Source organism: Schistocerca serialis, chromosome 11, assembly GCF_023864345.2.
Source record: "Schistocerca serialis cubense isolate TAMUIC-IGC-003099 chromosome 11, iqSchSeri2.2, whole genome shotgun sequence".
Classification (NCBI taxonomy): Eukaryota; Metazoa; Arthropoda; class Insecta; order Orthoptera; family Acrididae; genus Schistocerca; species Schistocerca serialis.
This window is the reverse complement of record NC_064648.1, coordinates 137,306,470-137,325,703: the sequence shown is the minus strand read 5'-3', so window position 1 is coordinate 137,325,703 and position 19,234 is coordinate 137,306,470. Positions and strand designations below refer to the sequence as shown.

Below are 19,234 nucleotides of genomic sequence, written 5' to 3'. Positions count from 1 at the left end.
GTCGGTCAAAGAAGATCGGCAGCGGTAGCAACAGGTGCGGTATTTTCTTATTCCTAGTGTGGACACACCTCGTAGAGTACTGGTCCGTAATTCCTTTCATGAAATTCGTGGAGCAAGAATCGTCATGTGCTGTTAAATGTGCATTCAGTCTGCGTGCAGTGCCGACACAGACGTAGACGCCCTGCTGCAGCCGTTCCCTCGCCTGCCGCGCGAGCTGGCAACGCCGCCCCGTGACGTCAGCGCTGGGGGGGGGGGGGGGCAGCCGGCTGTGTGCGCGGTCCAGTTGTGACGCAGCAGCCTGGAGGGAAGCAGCGTGCCACGTTGTCCTGCCTACCCAGACAGAGCTTGTGTATCTTGTGTCTGCACCGGAATACCTCAGAAAGGTAAGGCAGGAATTTATGGGAGCGGCGGATGTTCTGCACGCTTTTGTGTGGTTTTTGTCGCGTATCTCACTTACTGCTCTTGTCTAATACTTTGTCTTATTTTGAAAAATTACGGCCGCTACGAACAAAGGGGTGGCTAACAGTGTGTTAAATTACCGTTTTGAGTGTTCAGTGATTCATTGGTCGTTACTTATGGCCTTGCTCCAGTCTGTGAAAACTTGAGCGAGAATAACTTAGAACGAATGGAAAATAACGCTACATTCAGTCGGCTAGTGTTCCGATCTGCCACTGTCGATTTCCCCAGAATTCCCGTAGCACAGGTATTTAAAATGAAAACCTCGCGTTCTTAAGTTCGTAAGACGCAATTTTACGAAAACCATCAAACGCAGAACTTTGGAGTAAGCGAGTTTTAATGCCACAAGGCGTGTAGCGGCTTGCAGGCGTGGCAGAAATTTATTTTTTAATGTTTCGCGTAATGTGGCCGAATTCAGACATCTAAAATGTCGTGATGTACTCATTCAGAAGTATAATCTTAAATTACAGCTTTCACACAGTAAGAGAAGTACTGCAGTTGGAAACATTGCGCGTCGCGAGGTAACGTGACTAAGGGCGCAGAAATACGCGGACGTTATTCAGACAGTATTTCAGAATGAGGGCAGTTACCGACTTCCAAGAAACAGCACGCGAGACTACAAAAACTGGAGAGATTTTTTCGCTACCCCTCCCCCCCCCCCCACCCGGCCACGTTGTCGCTGTTCATGGAGTCAACTTAGGCATCAGACGTATCGTTGTAGTTTATCAGTAGCTAGCTATTCGCGATGCAGTTTGCAGACAGTATCCCCACACCCCGTAGGGTATCAGCAAAAATTACATCGTCGTACGGCCCACACATCAGTAGACAAGACGTGTCAAAAATTTAGACGCGCGATAAACGGGCTTTCCTTTAAAAAGGAGCGCAAATTAGCCAGACTGTATTCACCCAGTATTTGAGAATGAGCACTTGCTTTCGAACACACGTGAAGAACAATTTCAAACTGTTTGTAAACTTTATCTCGCTTACATGCTTAACGTCAGATGTTACACACGTAAACTCGTCTGCAAAGTAATCAGACGTAGGAAGCTGTTTCGTGCGCGGGCGTTGCCGATCCTGAAATCCGCTCGCGAATCACAACTCGTGGCGTCACGCCGACACGCTTGTGGCGATGAGACGCAGCACTCGCGTTCATTTGCGTATTTTCACAATGTTCTGGAATTAATGTTGTGGTGAACGAGCGATCTGTAGCTTTCCCCAACACCCTCATTACACAGAGGCGTAGAAGTTGGCGAATTCTTGAGAATTTATCGTAATGTTTGTGCTTCACGAAATAAACATTTCGTATTTTTTATCGCTCTGTCACGTCACGTCTCCTCGTTTGTGATTTGCTGATGGAATTTTTTTTAGCACTCTACAACGCTGCATCGCTTTGTTTGGCTGATGAGAGAGCCCGGTGTGTCGACAAAGCAACGCGTCAGCGACCTGTGAGGCGCGCCGTGTTCTGTGCGGCCTGCGCTTCAGTCGTGTATTATGTGAGGGAGGAGTGAATGTCGGTGATTCTGACGCCGTCACTTACCAGCTTCTTCATTTCACGTTCAACTAATGGCGGCAGAACCTAGATTTAATTTGTGCCATTTCCAGTGCGACAGTTGCGAGAATCGAGGTAGATTTGTTGTTAGTTTCCGTCAGAGGGCTGAATCACGTCAAAATTATAACATTTGTGGGGGCATTTGCTAATTATGTTCGACAGAAACCTACAGTAAACATTATTTCGTTTAGCCAGATACTGTTACAGAAGCCTTACCCGTTATTGATGGTAAGTCACAGTTCCGGAATCGTGGGTGGCCACTGACGTCGCATTTACAGACACTTGGGCGTGACAAAGTACTGAAGACGACCCGTCTTGAAGAGTTCAGAAATGCCATGTGTCAGTTAGACTGCACATCGTCGTAAAACGCAAATTTGAATACCAAAACCATAAAATTGACAATTTTATCGTCGGAAACAGGCAGATCAACACGACGACTGTTTAGTGTGCTCCTCTTATCCAATGGCAGCACAGAACGCGTGACGTCACGGAAAAGTGACTGTCGTCACACGTGAGGGACACGATGATTTGATAAAAGTTGCACGAATTTTATGTATAAAAAGCAACCCGGAATCAGTGCTGTAAATGCCCTTCACTTCTGTGACATGGAGCTGTGTGTGGTGGTTTTCGTATTTATACTCGCCTATCACAAAATATACAACGCAATTGATGCACGCCGTATTAAAGACCTGTTCAAAACGTATAGATAAGATTTGCTGAATTGTAGAAAATTGTGGCGTTCACGGATGAACAGTAGCGGCAGCCAAAACAGTTTCCTAAAAAGGCCGCCATTTAATCGCGAGTGTGTGGAATCGGCTCTTTAGCACACACACAGATATCCAATAATAAGGGAGTAAGGTCACTCGTGACTTGGGAATGTGCACAGTGTTTCCGGGTGCTTTCAATTCATTAGGTGTTCTGTCCAGCAGTAAAATATGTGATAGTTGCATAAAATTTCACACTGTGGTGTCTCACATGATACTTGGGCTGGCAGTAAACGTGACTCAACGTGGAGACGGTGGCGAGGTGTCGCCCTGACACGCGGCTGAGGGTAACCTGCGTGCAGGAGGAACCGTGCTGTACCGGTGTGCGGACATTCGCCACGATTTTAGCTGCTCCGAAGGGTTGGGTCCCTTGTCTCCCCCCCCCCTCCCCCCTCCCCCCTCCTCCTCACCCGCCGCGTAGTAAAGCCACTCACTGAGCCTTTCCGCTGGTTTACTTAACACAGGACCAGAATGTCTTTGGAGTTTCCGCCACATTTATGGGGTATCAGTTCCGTCTCTTATTAATTTATTTGGTACGAATCTCTCGAGTGCTGTTGATAACATTTCTTTGAACTTTAAGCCTCATATGGTCTTCACTTACATAGTTTGGAAGGATTGGGGAGTGTCTCTTAGAAAGAAGTCTACCGAATTTTTAGCAGCTTTTATAAATAGATATATTTAGCGTTTAGTTTTGGTGAATTTCTTTTTTACGGAATTGAGCCTCGCTACGACTGTGTTCACTAATCCCTGTATCCGTCGTGATGCTCGGGATTATTTGTGGCTAAGAGGTCAAGTGTGTTTTCGTAACCATTTCCAATATGAATGGTCTCGTGAACTAATTGTTCAAAATAATTTAAAGAGACCATTTAGAACAATTACAGAAGTTCTTTTGTATAAAGTATGAAAATGAACTTTTGACAACATATGGAAGGTAGATTGAAGTCGCTACCAACTATAATTGTATGAGTAGCGTACCTATTTGTGATGAGGCTCAAGTTGTCTTTGAACTGTCCAGCAACTGTTTCATATGAGACCGGGGGTCGGTAAAAGGAGCCAGTTATTAATTTATTCAGGTTGTCGAATATAACCGCTGCCCACCCTAAGTGACAGGAACTATCTGCTTCAATGTCACTTGTCAGTTGGAACAGGCATTACATTATTTTTCCTTACGTTGTGCTTCTTGTTTCTGTTCTAGTGTAGATCATTAGAAGTACGGTTTTTCCCTCCAAAACCTAGGATGTTTTCTCTGCGACTCTGTAAATACCAGAGCTAAACAATGTAGAACAACGTACGTTACAAGCATAGCATTCTGTATTACCACAGTTCCTTATCTCTAACATTTTAAAGATGTACGTAGACTTTAGATGACATGTCAATCATAGAAGTTCTTATCTCTATTTAGTAGCGTATTTTCAGTCATGTTTTGAACATTGTCCCGCTACACTTTATTAACTGTTTCGCCGCAAGAGATATCGGATTTTAGAGAGTAAATTAATATAGAGTATGTTGTTCTTCTTTTCAAACGTTCACATACCCCTTTCTTCTTTCCTTATTGTCTTTTGGGCATGCAGTTTTAGTAATTAAAGTAGGCACAAATGCAGCGATCAAAAAGAAATGACTAGCGTACATTCGCACTCTTTTACATCTTTCCGTTCTTGTTGTTCCCTTGGCGATGGACTGTTTCTATCTCAATAAGTAAGCATGAAAGGAAGCTACCGTACAGACAGAGGGATCTGTAATCCATTAAATTTCGGGCATGCAGCCGCGCAAATAAAATTTCTTCTACTGATATTTCGGCCGCGTATCGTCCGGCCATCTTCAGAGCGAGTCACAAGTCTTGTGAAATTTAATGGATTATTCATTACGCCGCGAGAAGTTGAAAATGCACAGAGGGATCTGTATTTATACTTGGCACAAATGATTACATACTGACATAATCGTCGGTATTGGTTTCGTTTCCCAAAAGTTATAAATGTTTCGATTTCGGAGAAGAAGCTCTGTATTTCCCCAAGACGTCGATGGAGGAGGTCGCTTATGTACTGGTTACATCGAGTAAGACGTGAAGACGGCGGTTCGAAAGCGGACAGAAGTAGTACGAGGAATTGCGTCCCTAACCTGAGGGATCGCTAGTCAAGCTACCTGGCGAAGGGGCAAGCGTGGCAAATGTCCAGCGTGGCAAATGTCCGTCATTCGCTGCACCACTGTGTGCTTGTAATCTGAAGTTGAGCCACTCACAGAGGCCCATCGTCGGCTGTAACTGCTGTATGGCGGCGAAACTTGGTATGCTAATGCGCCCTTGCGGAACCGATTTACACTGGAAGAAATGTTCCCATATGTAATGCATTGGGAACGGAACGTGCACAGGAAGGGACAAACAAGAGAGAAAGGCAGAATGTCGATATTATTAACCGCCACTTGCAGAACTTGTTCAGTATGAGCACCGGAGACTTCCGCGAGGTGTTGCACAGTGACAGATTCGCACCTGGTATTGGAATTGATTTCCTCCGGCGCCAGGTGGTTTCGCGGTAACGCATTAGCATGTCTACAGTGTTTCGCTGCCTTACCATAGTCACAGACCACAGTGGACTTGGGTCAGTAGCTGCATTTTACTTATGAACACCCGGTACTTGAATGTCTCAGATGAAGAAAAAAAAAACGGCTCGCGAAAATTTCGCTGTCGCCTTGGTGGCTCATGTGGTCATAAACCATTCAGTAGTTCAATCAGTGAAAAAATCTGCAGTTTTCTCAGACTTCCGTCGTGTGTTTAACTTTTCTCAAAGCATCAAGATTCTGCAAGTACCCGTATTTCCAGTACAGGCGGCTGCCTGAACTGGAGCAGCTCGCAGCTGCTGATAGCGGCCGTCGACATTGACCCGTGGCGTAATGGTGTGCTGCGTGACGTCACACACACTCACGGATACAACAGAACGCGTGGCTGCTATATTATTTTCTGTAAAGAGTGTTGTGGTGGAAAAGTGATCCGTTGCTTAGCCAGAGTTCTGGTACAGGTTGTCAGGTTACAGTATGGTTGTCACTCAGCGGAGACAAAGAAATGGAATGCTACAGTAGCAATTTTTGTGTGGCACGTACTTCACGCATGTTAGCTTTCGAAGAGCGTTGTATGTCCGTTTCGGTGACGCACAGTTGGAATCGGCAGGTTCGGCGCTGGGCACCGCTTCCCCCTGGTGTGGGGGCAGGTCAGGTCCACACCTGTGCAGCCGGCCGGCCAGCCGACACGTGAGCACGGCAGGCAGCGGCAGCCCCCACTCTCCGGACGAGTGCAGACCGCGCTCTCCCGTCCACTGTGTTTTTTTGTCTGTTTTTTGTACTGCGTCTCACTGTTACGTTCCTGTGTTTCGCGCCCTTTCAAATTTTCGCAAGCCCATTGGCCGAGTGGTCTAAAAAGAAACAAAATGGCTCTGAAGATCATCGTGCATACATACCTGTGACGCGAGTTCTCGGTAACATCCACTATGGCCTCTACTTTGTGTAGTCAGTGATCGAGTGGCCTTCTGCTAATATTTCAAGTTCATTTGAGTCAGCCACAGTGCAATGAAACCCTATTTTAATCGCTAGATTTTCGAAAATAAACATTAAGAGAAACAGGGCTGTAGTAGAATTATAAAGATTATGACTTACATATAGGAGACAACCGCAATTACGACACACACAGTTTAACTACACAAACCCGTGACCAGTTCCAGATTTTCAAACATCCATTAAGTGCTTTTGCAAGCTGATCAGTACTTGCGTTAACCGCCTACGGCCAATCCAGCGATGCGAAATTTCGTCGTTTAGGTAGCAACAAACATCGATGCTCCCTGAAGGAATGAGTAGTCGAAACAGCCACAACTGCAACATATCGAGGTAAGATGTACCCGGCACAGTTGTCTCACAGTATTGAAACGGCCCATTCAGCTTCGCCAGTCACACTGCACAGGATACATTAACCGTCGGCGAATCTCCTTCATGCGCCGAAATTACGTGAGGTTTTTCAGTACAGCACACTGTCACATTGCGGAGATAAACTTTTTCAGATAAGTGTTAGTTGCTTTGTCGCTGAATATCAGCGTGGGGGCGAAATGTCCATCCTCAATTGATGCCTCCAATGTGGCGCAAATCTGAAGGCGCCGGCCGTAACAGTCCGCGTAACAGTCCGCTTTTAATTGTTGTAAGGGATCCGGACGGTACGGTTTGGAGTGTAAACGCCAATGCACTGTCTTCCACACACTTTGCTGCGGTGTTCAGAGTTCGTGGCTTCTGCGTGCTGTTGACTTGTGTGGACTGCGTACGAAAATCTCGTTCAGCCCCCCCCCCCCCCCTTACGCGGTTTTTTGCAGCTGTCACATTTGGTCAAATACCTCGCATGTTCCAACACATGAAAAGTCTTGCCTTGTCGGCATTTTGGCAAGGCGCTGAATTCGTAATGCCATGCAATCATATTCGTACACTTAATACCTACCCTTGGTTCACTTACAGTATCACTGAAGCGCCGTTCCTTTCCGTACGTAAAACTGCGATTACAAGTTACGAAATGCCACAGTAGGTGTGAAGTAACGCCCTCTATAAAGCACTGCAGGACCTTTGCTTGTCTCTGAGTTGCACGGCTGATACAATGAATTTTCGTTACCACTCACGAATAATTCCGTCTCTTTTTTTTGTTTACGATTAAAATGCTTAATACTTGGGCAAATCTGCTGATAGCAAATATCGCTCTCCTTACTGTTTATCAAAATATGCCCCCGACCTTCCATGCCTTCTTTCTTTCGTCGTGTAAATTTTGCCAACTCCAAGGAAACAAGACGACCGGCAAGTCAGGGATTTTTGTCTCCTTATCTATGAGTTTCAAACAGCTGTTTCTCTTTTTCTCTTACAGAAATTAGTATTGCGTATTTCTTTACACTTATTGCATGTACAAATTATTTCCTCTTTTTACTTATTTACATAAAAATATGCGAATAATCGTTACCACCTAGATGGACATTGTTTTGTTTGTTGTTGTGGTCTTCAGTCCTGAGACTGGTTTGATGCAGCTCTCCATGCTACTCTATCCTGTGCAAGCTTTTTCATCTCCCAGTACCTACTGCAACCTACATCCTTCTGAATCTGCTTAGTGTATTCATCTCTTGGTCTCCCTCTACGATTTTTACCCTCCACGCTGCCCTCCAATACTAAATTGGTGATCCCTTGATGCCTCAGAACATGTCCTACCAACCGATCCCTTCTTCTGGTCAAGTTGTGCCACAAACTTCTCTTCTCCCCAATCCTATTCAATACTTCCTCATTAGTTACGTGATCTACCCATCTAATCTTCAGCATTCTTCTGTAGCACCACATTTCGAAAGCTTCTATTCTCTTCTTGTCCAAACTGGTTATCGTCCATGTTTCACTTCCATACATGGCTACACTCCATACGAATACTTTCAGAAATGACTTCCTGACACTTAAATCAATACTGGATGTTAACAAATTTCTCTTCTTCAGAAACGCTTTCCTTGCCATTGCCAGCCTACATTTTATATCCTCTCTACTTCGACCATCATCAGTTATTTTGCTCCCCAAATAGCAAAACTCCTTTACTACTTTAAGTGCCTCATTTCCTAATCTAATTCCCTCAGCATCACCCGACTTAATTAGACTACATTCCATTATCCTTGTTTTGCTTTTGTTGATGTTCATCTTATATCCTCCTTTCAAGACACTGTCCATTCCATTCAACTGCTCTTCCAAGTCCTTTGCTGTCTCTGACAGAATTACAATGTCATCGGCGAACCTCAAAGTTTTTATTTCTTCTCCATGAATTTTAATACCTACTCCGAATTTTTCTTTTGTTTCCTTTACTGCTTGCTCAATATACAGATTGAACAACATCGGGGAGAGGCTACAACCCTGTCTTACTCCCTTCCCAACCACTGCTTCCCTTTCATGTCCCTCGACTCTTATAACTGCCATCTGGTTTCTGTACAAACTGTAAATAGCCTTTCGCTCCCTGTATTTTACCCCTGCCACCTTTAGAATTTGAAAGAGAGTATTCCAGTCAACGTTGTCAAAAGCTTTCTCTAAGTCTACAAATGCTAGAAACGTAGGTTTGCCTTTCCTTAATCTTTCTTCTAAGATAAGTCGTAAGGTCAGTATTGCCTCACGTGTTCCAATGTTTCTACGGAATCCAAACTGATCTTCCCCGAGGTTGGCCTCTACCAGTTTTTCCATTCGTCTGTAAAGAATTCGTGTTAGTATTTTGCAGCTGTGACTTATTAAGCTGATAGTTCGGTAATTTTCACATCTGTCAACACCTGCTTTCTTTGGGATTGGAATTATTATATTCTTCTTGAAGTCTGAGGGTATTTCGCCTGTTTCATACATCTTGCTCACCAGATGGTAGAGTTTTGTCAGGACTGGCTCTCCCACGGCCGTCAGTAGTTCCACTGGAATATTGTCTACTCCGGGGGCCTTGTTTCGACTCAGGTCTTTCAGTGCTCTGTCAAACTCTTCACGCAGTATCATATCTCCCATTTCATCTTCATCTACATCCTCTTCCATTTCCATAATATTGTCCTCAAGTACATTGCCCTTGTATAGGCCCTCTATATACTCCTTCCACCTTTCTGCTTTCCCTTCTTTGCTTAGAACTGGGTTTCCATCTGAGCTCTTGATATTCATACAAGTCGTTCTCTTATCTCCAAAGGTCTCTTTAATTTTCCTGTAGGCGGTATCTATCTTACCCCTAGTGAGATAGGCCTCTACATCCTTACATTTGTCCTCTAGCCATCCCTGCTTAGCCATTTTGCACTTCCTGTCGATCTCATTTTTGAGACGTTTGTATTCCTTTTTGCCTGTTTCACTTACTGCATTTTTATATTTCCTCCTTTCATCAATTAAATTCAATATTTCTTCTGTTACCCAAGGATTTCTACTAGCCCTCGTCTTTTTACCTACTTGATCCTCTGCTGCCTTCACTACTTCATCCCTCAAAGCTACCCATTCTTCTTCTACTGTATTTATTTCCCCCATTCCTGTCAATTGCTCCCTTATGCTCTCCCTGAATCTCTGTACAACCTCCGGTTCTTTTAGTTTATCCAGGTCCCATCTCCTTAAATTCCCACCTTTTTGCAGCTTCTTCAGTTTTAATCTACAGGTCATAACCAATAGATTGTGGTCAGAGTCCACATCTGCCCCTGGAAATGTCTTACAATTTAAAACCTGGTTCCTAAATCTCTGTCTTACCATTATATAATCTATCTGATACCTTTTAGTATCTCCAGGGTTCTTCCATGTATACAACCTTCTTTCATGATTCTTAAACCAAGTGTTAGTTATGATTATGTTGTGCTCTGTGCAAAATTCTACCAGGCGGCTTCCTCTTTCATTTCTGTCCCCCAATCCATATTCACCTACTATGTTTCCTTCTCTCCCTTTTCCTACACTCGAATTCCAGTCACCCATGACTATTAAATTTTCGTCTCCCTTCACAATCTGAATAATTTCTTTTATTTCATCATACATTTCTTCAATTTCTTCGTCATCTGCAGCGCTAGTTGGCATATAAACTTGTACTACTGTAGTAGGTGTGGGCTTCGTATCTATCTTGGCCACAATAATGCGTTCACTATGCTGTTTGTAGTAGCTTACCCGCATTCCTATTTTCCTATTCATTATTAAACCTACTCCTGCATTACCCCTATTTGATTTTGTGTTTATAACCCTGTAGTCACCTGACCAGAAGTCTTGTTCCTCCTGCCACCGAACTTCACTAATTCCCACTATATCTAACTTCAACCTATCCATTTCCCTTTTTAAATTTTCTAACCTACCTGCCCGATTAAGGGATCTGACATTCCACGCTCCGATCCGTAGAACGCCGGTTTTCTTTCTCCTGATAACGACATCCTCTTGAGTAGTCCCCGCCCGGAGATCCGAGTGGGGGACTATTTTACCTCCGGAATATTTTACCCAAGAGGACGCCATCATCATGTAATCATACAGTAAAGCTGCATGCCCTCGGGAAAAATTACGGCTGTAGTTTCCCCTTGCTTTCAGCCGTTCGCAGTACCAGTACAGCAAGGCCGTTTTGGTTATTGTTACAAGGCCAGATCAGTCAATCATCCAGACTGTTGCCCTTGCAACTACTGAAAAGGCTGCTGCCCCTCTTCAGGAACCACACGTTTGTCTGGCCTCTCAACAGATACCCCTCCGTTGTGGTTGCACCTACGGTACGGCTATCTGTATCGCTGAGGCACGCAAGCCTCCCCACCAACGGCAAGGTCCATGGTTCATGGGGGGAGGTAGATGGACATAAAACATGAAAATTATATCTATGGACGGTTAGTCTCTAATTTGGCTAAAAGATAATTACTACCATCTTTGTAGCCTCTTTTATGTAGGTGCTTCAAAAATATATTACATGATGAACGGTGCAGTTTTTTATAAACTCGCGCAAAGATTTATTAGCCTGACTTTTCTCGACCGAAATATTTGAGACAGGACTAAACAAAACAACGATGGCGTCAACTCTTGACAGTTTTTGTGTGGTGATCCACAGTGCGGACCTTACTGTAGTTAGTTTCTTACTGTGCTTAGTTTGAAGCGTCAGAAATTAAACTTGGTATTAGAACCTAAAGTAAGTGCAGCTTGCGGGGATGACGTCATATAGCGATATACTGCGCGGTTATATTGTAAGAATTCGTACCTGTAGCTACGAGATTTCGAGGGATTTTTTCCTTGCTCTTTCTTCAATACAAAGCCACTAAATGTGGCACCAGTGCTCCGGTAGTGTAAAACCGAATACGGCGACCGGTCAGTCTCTTCTGCATCAACGAATCAGAGCGCAGACAACAGCCACTTACTGGGAACAGTTGAAAGTGACCAGCGCAAATATATAAGGGTTACTGCAGAAAAACAGCCGCCACAGAATAAGATCTGGCCATCGTACTCGGCGCAGCACAAGGGAACAGACAGGAAAAATTTAGGTTCCTCTTACGCCCACGAATGGCGCGTGGGCAGGGTGATCCTCGGTAAGGCGTCTTTATTGGCCGCAGTTTCTCGATTTTTCTCGTCATTTCGCTGCAAGCCTGGAAGCTTCGAGGAGACGCGCTGGCGCTGCGGAACAGCGGTTTGTGGGCAGGAAGCGGGCGTCCGCGCAGTGCAGATAACTGCGGGTCGCCAGTCCAGGGTCAGCGGGTGACGTCACGCGGCGAGGCTGGTGCAGACCGGCTGCTGCGAGCACACTGGTGTGAGATGGGGGGGGGGGGGGGGAGGAGGAGGGGGGCAGCAGCAACACTGACGTCACGGCGCAACGAAGAACGGCTTCGCTGAACAAAGTACCCACCACCACATTCCGCAAAGTCGTCTCAGGTTTGGATCTGTAGGTGGTTACTTAGTTTCACTACATGTCCCATCACGATATTAATTTTGTGGTGCTTTAGGTTTAGATTTGGTTGATACACGAGAAGTGTGTTGGAAAGGAGCACTGTAACGTATTACGGTTATGCACATGACGGTATACAGGTACATTCATGACGGTGCATTTTGTGTGCTTCATATCGTTTGAAAGTGATGTTTCACGCTGAGCCGGAAAACATTGGCGCGTAAAAGATGTGTACGCCACAGGAAGTTTTCAGGCAGAAGAACGTTTCCTTCAACTTGGCCGATCTGCTCGGCGGTGGAGATGACCCGAAGTTACGGGGGCGGCGCAAACACCGGGAGAAGGTAATTAGCGACTCGGCCGGGAATCGAACCTGGGACGCTAACCACGGACTGCGGACACTGCTGCACGGACCGTGAACACGACTGGGTCTGGGATACGCTGTGTGGGGCTCACCACCTCTCTTTCCTGTTAGAAGTAGTCAGTGTTTCGAAATTCTTCCGTTTTATCTCTGTGGAGGGGGGCGGGGCGCCAAGGGGGGGATGTGAAGATTTTCTACAAAACAAAAATCTACTCGCATTTTGACCTAGAACATGCGGATTTCTTCTCAGATGGGTCTCTGATAAGAGCCGTGCTGTCCGTTCAACGGAAAGAAAGATTGTGTTCTGCGGCATGGAATGTCCGCTGACAAACTTCGGGGTCACGTTATTCTGTTTACACTTGTTAATAAATGAAACGGCCATGCTAGTACTCGCAATTATGCAGGAAAATTATATTACAAATCGCCTACTTTCAAAAACAAATACATAGTTCAGATCCTCAATAACAGTATTGTGGTTGTGGAATTGCATACAAAGAAAGGTTAATTAAAGAAGAAAGCTTATTTGTTGTATCTTGAAATATTGATGCACTATTCGAAGTGTACCAATTATCAAATAGATGATTTTCGGGCACAGGCCACTGATGTCATTGCCAAACAGAAAGAAGAAATCGCTGCAAGGCATGCGAAAAAACTGTCAAATTTGTCCAAGGGTGTTATCAGAGGTAACCAACAAGGATGTTCCAATAACACAGTTCTAAACCCACGTTCTGTGAACGTGTTATTAATAAAACTTCTATAATGTTTTCAACAGGTAATACGCAGTTAATGTCCAAAGCGCTGAAATTCAATATCGCACCTGCGATTAAAGAACCACACGTGGTAGACAATTTCATAGTATGCCTTAAATTAGGTTTGGAGTGTACCAAAACGCCAAAGAATGTTCAAACGCGGTTTGGCTAATCCTGTAAAATCTTAGAAAATGAATGATCTGTCGCTCAATCAAAGCATTACGTTATAGAACCGTGAAAAGTATTAATCGTAAACTGGAGAATAATAGCGCCCTAATTACGAAAGCCGATAACGGGAACTCGTTAATTATAGCTTCCAAAGCGGAATACATAGATAAAACAGCCTTTTTTTTCGATCAAAATGGCATTACTTCCATCGAATCAGATCCTACTCAAGCGTTACATAAAGAGATAAGAACAGGTTTGCAGAACACTAATAAATTAATAGGAGTGTTTCTAAAGAAATGGCTCTTGAAAATGAAACCGAAGCCGCCCATACTAACGAGTCAATTCAAAGTTCACAAAAACTTCCATCCGATACGTCCTATCGTGGACAGTACAAACAGTACGTACCATAAGCTGGCTGTCTGTTTACATTACAAAATTAAGGACAACTTCGCTTTCCAGAAAGTTTACTTTCAGAAACTCTGTCGAATGGTAAATAAACTGAATAATGTAATCTGCCATGCCACATCCGAGCTGGCCCCCTTTGAGGTTTCCAGCCTCCGTACCAACGTACCTGTAGATCGGACTTACACTTCCATAAGAAATTGTCAGATACTGAAATTGATGTGCTCATGAATCTCCCGCGCCTTGTTTTGAAATACAATTACTTTTCTCTTAATAACAAAATACACTCACAACCGTACGGGTTAGCATTGGGAAGCCCTCTAGCAGGGATTATTTCCGATACATTCATGGATACGATAGAATCTCAATTTTTTGTTAGTAATATATAGATGGCGTAGAAAATAAAGTTATATGCCGAGATACGTGGATGATATTCTCTTCGTAATTGACTCATCCCAAGAAGACATAGATCAGATACTTGTACTGTTCAACGATCTCCACGAGAAAATTTTTACTCTTGAAAACGAGTCACCCAGTATGACGTTGTAGATCTTAAGTTATCTATAGTCCATGATCACATACAATGTGACATCTTCATCTCCAGGAAGCATACGTTTTCTGAGAATGTCATACCTGCCGACTCTGCACACCCGCTGGCGCATAAAATGGCACTTTCTCGTTCTAGTATACATAGAGCGATATCCATTCCCCTATCCGCAGAAGCCTTGGAACACGAACCGGTAACCCTTGAAACAACAGCGCGAAATAACGGTTACGAGCTTGAAATGAAGAGACGGCTCTAAGACAGGAAAGTAAATAATAATGGGACTAAAAGTTGCACATTAGGTATCATGCCAGAAGTTAACCCCTTCATAGATAAAATTTCATATTAAATAGGGCGTCTTCTAAAGAACCCGGAGTTAGAGACAATTTTGCCTACTAATAGTAGGCTGCAGAAGAACCTGATTCACACTTTAAAAAAGCCTAAATTGTCGTTATCTGGAGTTTCCAAGATTGCATGTGGCAATTGTCCGAAATTTTACATCGGCCAAACAGAAAGAGCCTTACTAACGAGATACAAGGAGCCTGTCCCTACTAAAGTTGCAGATGGCAAGCGTGGTTCGACATTCGCAGAACACTTGGTGCAAACGGCTCACGCACTCAACCCTCCAAATAATACTCAGCTCTTTCATTGCGAAGTTCACGTACTACATGACAAAAATAACCTTCTTAACGCCCAGCTGCAACTGCGAATCAAAAACTTTTTTGAAGGTGTGCAACTGTTATTCCATCCGCCATAATCGTAGGGAGTAATCATTATACCCTTGGCAACATGTTTTAGCACACATGTTTTGCCGAATAGCTGGGATTATCTGGTATTTCAAACCCGTAGTTATTCCCATGCGGTCAAGTTCGATGTTCAGCTCACATATGCTAGGTTGGCTTAAAACAGTAACCGCATTGGTCCCTTCATTTTTGACGTCCAACAAATTATTACATATGTTAAGACAGTCGCTATATCTGTGCTCCTTACTGGACAACGTGTACGTCAATTTCGTTAGCCGCACCTGGTTGTTCATAAAATTTTAAGTTTAGGAGTACACGTTGGTACGAGTGTCAACACACAGTGTCGCGCATGCGCTCTCGAGGCTGTGGACAGTACCAGTACAACGTCCGTTGCTGCCGTACTGCGGTCGCGGAGTGGGGCCGTGGCTGTTTCCCGGATAAGTTATTACAATGTGGCGACGTATTTCTCTATTATAGTTTTTAGTTTCTGACGTTGCCCTGTATGGACAAATCGTAGTTCCTTTTATTCTGAAGAAGGTTGGGTTGTCCCAACTGAAACCTAGGTAAATCTACGTAAACATTGCAACTGAGGCTGTTGTTAATTTCAAATTAATATTTATACAGCTGCTGACAGGGCCGCGAAATGTTGAAAATGTTATAATAACCTCATCTCCTCTTCATTACTGCTCATACATAAGCAGCTTATTTTCTGGAGTTGGGGTTTCGGAGCGTCGTTGGTGGCTGCCCTACGCGCCGTGCAGGGCGGCGTGAGGCGCACACAGATTGTCCCTACAGCTGAAAGTAGCGCCGTGCCGTATTCGCGGTGCGCACTGAAGGCTGCCGACACAGACTGCCGCATATCGGCGGCCATATTTGTCTGCACGGCATGCAGCCCGTCTTGTTCTCTGGAGTGCGTTAGCTTTTTTCACAAAAACGTGATACCTGGTTTTGGTAGTTACATGCGGACATCAGTTTGAAGAGGTACGGGCACAGACAAATTTCGAAATCACCGATACCGGCTTCGTTTTACACATAAGGCTCACGTCGTTTTGAGATCTCGTGATACCAGAAGACAGGAATGTGCAGTTAGCTGCTGAGCTCGCAATAGAAATGAAAGAAAACTACAGGTTCCCCTAGAAACGTCCTTTCGTGCAAGAAATATAACTGCGTCATTGCAAAACAAAACGGAAGCTAATCCTACCGCTGATGAAGAAGAGAGCATACTTTTAAAGTGGGCCAAGCCACAGCTCCAGTCTCGTATTTACGCCGTGACAACAGTGTTGTGGGAAATCGTAACCGATAAGTCTCCGTCAATGCACGATAATTCCAACTGCATATTCCAGTGTACTCAACGAGATTCTGAATCGAAATACAGTGATACGTAGTTCTGAAATAAATTCAACTCCATGTTTGCAATGTACGTGTTAATCCCATCTCCGGATCACACTTCAGTGCCGTTGAGAGATGCAGACACTCTCTTCTCACGATTACAGCTGTGGTAAACATTACCAAATGGTTTCGCGTTTTACGAACCCGGATTGACGTGAGCTGTAGAAGTTTGTGCGGCATTCGGGTTAGAGTTCAGATCCGGCCCAAATTTTCGTGTTTCGCAAACAGCGGCCGTGTGTCCGGCTTCGCGAAATTCGAATACATTACCCAATAAATGTAAAACTGTTTCCCATCTACACGAACCTACCGTTATATATAGGGTATGTTTGTCAAGCCCTAACAACTTGTATATCGCAAAAAAAAAAAACAGAATAAATGGCGATTTCGTAAGTTTTTCATTACTGTGTCAGATGTTACGCTTGCACGTGTTCTGTATAAAGGAGATAACCTAAAGTGAATAGTTACCACTGCCTGGTTGCTTATACTGTTGTAAAACTTGCTGATACTTTAGTTTTGTGAAGCACGATGGATGAAGCTTGCGTATCTAGACATGTTGAAATTTGTGCCGTAAGGCGTGGGCGGATACCTCAGTTGGCAATAGTGAAGCTTCCACGTTGGCAACCTCATGTGGGGCGTAAACGTCGCAACAGCCAGAATACGCGGGTGTGGTTGACGCTTTGCTGATAGGCGCGGAGGCAAATACTCCGGCTGCGAGGCTGAAACACTGAGGGGACACACAGCCACTGAGAGAGAGAGAGAGAGAGAGAGAGAGAGAGAGAGAGCGGTCTGCCACCGGGGAGCGGCCAGCCCAGGCTCCACAGAGGCCGGGACTTCCCCGGGCAGCTGGCGCAGTGCGGCCACACCCGCGGAAAAAAAGTACCTGTTGCTGTGTGGGAGAGGAGTGTGCGGCAGCGAGGCTGACGTGGCGACGGAGCGCAGAATGGCCTTCCTGCCCCAAGTACCCTCCGCCACACACCGTAAAGTGGCCGGAAGTAGCTGTTCTTTTTATTTTTGGATCGCACTCCAGCTCAGGACTCGTTTTGTACTGCTAGATGTAGAATGTCGTATCAGAATCAAAAGTTCATCGACGAAGTATGTTCGTCATAAACGATAGTGAAATTTAGATATAGCTCTGTCATTGCTTAAAAGAGCTATTTTTCTTTCAATTAAATCTTAAGGTAGCTTTAGTAGCTTGCTAACTGTTGACTTTGCTTTAAAGTGACTTCACATTTTTTTTTCAGTAATTACAAAAATGGTTCAAATGGCTCTGAGCACTATGGGACTCAACTGCTGTGGTCATCAGTCCCCTAGAACTTAGAACTACTTAAACCTAACTAACCTAAGAACATCACACACACCCATGCCTGAGGCAGGATTCGAACCTGCGACCGTAGTGGTGGCGCAGTTCCAGGCTGTAGCGCCTATAACCGCTCGGCAACCAGGGCCGGCTATTTCCTATTGTACTTGGACGAAACGTGAATAATTCAAAGTCATACCAACAGTGTTTGTCGGTATTTTGCGTGATACTTTAAAGTCCTCCAGGAATTATGTTGAATGACGAGCTGCGTTAGCGTAATGGTGAAGGTGCTTGGCTGCTAAGCAAAAGGTTCTGAGTTCAAACCTTGTGTGGTGTTTAATGTTTTCTTGATTTAAAAACAATATCGAAGTGTCTTCATGAATTTCATTCGTTGAATGTAATTCTGAAATTTCTAGTGGCAACTAAAATCGACCATATGGAAAGTATACGCTATGGACTTTTACCTCTGCAAACTCTTCAAAATTTCGTGCAATGGTTTACTACACTTAATGCTGCACAATAACTGCGTTGAACATCGAAACAAAATTGTCATTTATGGGGGGGAAAGTATCGGTGAAGATGTGTTAAAATCAAATTTTTGGGCCAGATAGTTTATGTGAAATCGAATAAGTTTGTCGAAGCAGTGGGAACACCATGTGTCTGCACAGGCGAGCAGTGCAGTGATGAAAAAACCGCACACAGCACGGAATGCGGGCAGCACGTCTCTGTAGCAGCCTTGGTGGCTTTACTTCGTGAACTGCGCGCTCCCCCCTAAACGTAAGTTTGCGAACTATACTGTACTATGGCGCTGCTTCTCTTGGCGCGTGCAACTGGCAACGCAGCAATCTCCCGCGTCTGGGCGGGCATGCGCGAGCCGCCAAGATAAAAGAATTGAACTACACCACAAATCGACACAATGAGGTTCTTGGTAAGCTATTGAGCTCTCTGGTCGCCAATTACTTGTTTAATGAGACACACTCTTTCAGAATTCTGTCACAGTAGCTGTTCCAAAAATGAATGTTAAAATTATAGTGTGTTTTGGCAAGAAGTACGATTAAACCGGTCAACAAGAGAAATGTGACTGTTACTCACAAATAGTGATGCTTCATCGAATGAGAAAAGATTAACAATTCACACAAAAATAAACCGCCAATGCTGTTGGAATTGTGATTGAATCCCATAACCCATCGTATTTTTAACACTGAGCGACTGGAATGGAAACTTAACAAAGAATTTTATTCCTTTTCTTCATCTGAGGAGTATTAAAATGACGAGCGTAGCCGTCGGGCAATGCGAGACGCACACGCCGTATACTGGTTACTGACTTACGGCTTGCAAACTGACAAAATGCGATTCGCGAATAAAACGGTTGTTACTGAGAAAAGTAAACAGTTGATAGGCGACACAACACATTGCTCAGTGAGCTGAGAATAATGCGCGCGACAGGAATA

At 44.4% G+C, this 19,234-nt stretch overlaps 1 protein-coding gene across 1 annotated transcript in view; it reads left to right on the top strand.

The window, feature by feature from the left end:
• Window positions 1–293: 293 nt before the first annotated feature.
• Window positions 294–19,234, top strand: part of LOC126426718 (ankyrin-2-like) — a 67,621-nt gene continuing 48,680 nt past the window's right edge. Inside the window, exon 1 of the mRNA XM_050088636.1 lies at window positions 294–383. The gene's annotated coding sequence lies outside the window, so the exon portion shown is untranslated. The remainder of the gene's footprint in view (window positions 384–19,234) is intronic.